Below are 610 nucleotides of genomic sequence, written 5' to 3'. Positions count from 1 at the left end.
CACCAATCGCAAAATCGCTAGATTCAAGCCATAAAATCGCATTCCGCTCATTCTTTTTAGCCAATCGCACGCGACGTTGTAGTGGCGCCACAACGAGAGCATGCAACGCCTCAAGATAGAATGTGTACCGACGCTCGACGCCATGTCCACGTACTTGTACCCTTTCTTGGCCCGAGGAAGTCCTGCGTCGCTCGCCGTAGCTTGGTCGCACCCGTGGCGGGTGCATCGACGAGGCTCCGTCGTTCGAGATTGTTCTCAGGTGTCCGATCGTCGGTCGCTGTTGCCAAGCAACTGGAACAAGAGGCGCGAAGATCGCATCAAACAAATGTTGTCGTGTCGACGCGAAGGTTCGAAGTGGTAAACCGGTATAATACGTGTGGCGCGTGCCATCGAACCTTGCGTAATCGCTGTGATTTTCTCGGCGTTCCCTCCTTGCGCCGTCCTTATCGCCCTTGTTTGGTTCCGTGTTGACAACGTGGTCTGCTTGGCGCCCATGTATCGCATCGTGAAGTGCCCCGCAACCAAACAATTCTCGAAGCGCACATAGCAGCAGGAAGCACGTTGTATTTAGGTTACGCAGAGTAGATCGCGTGTCGTGGTAGTATTTATT

This window comes from Saprolegnia parasitica (assembly GCF_000151545.1).
Source record: "Saprolegnia parasitica CBS 223.65 unplaced genomic scaffold supercont2.450, whole genome shotgun sequence".
Taxonomy (NCBI): Eukaryota; Oomycota; class Saprolegniomycetes; order Saprolegniales; family Saprolegniaceae; genus Saprolegnia; species Saprolegnia parasitica.
The sequence above is the reverse complement of the archived record's forward strand: the minus strand, read 5'-3'. Positions refer to the sequence as shown.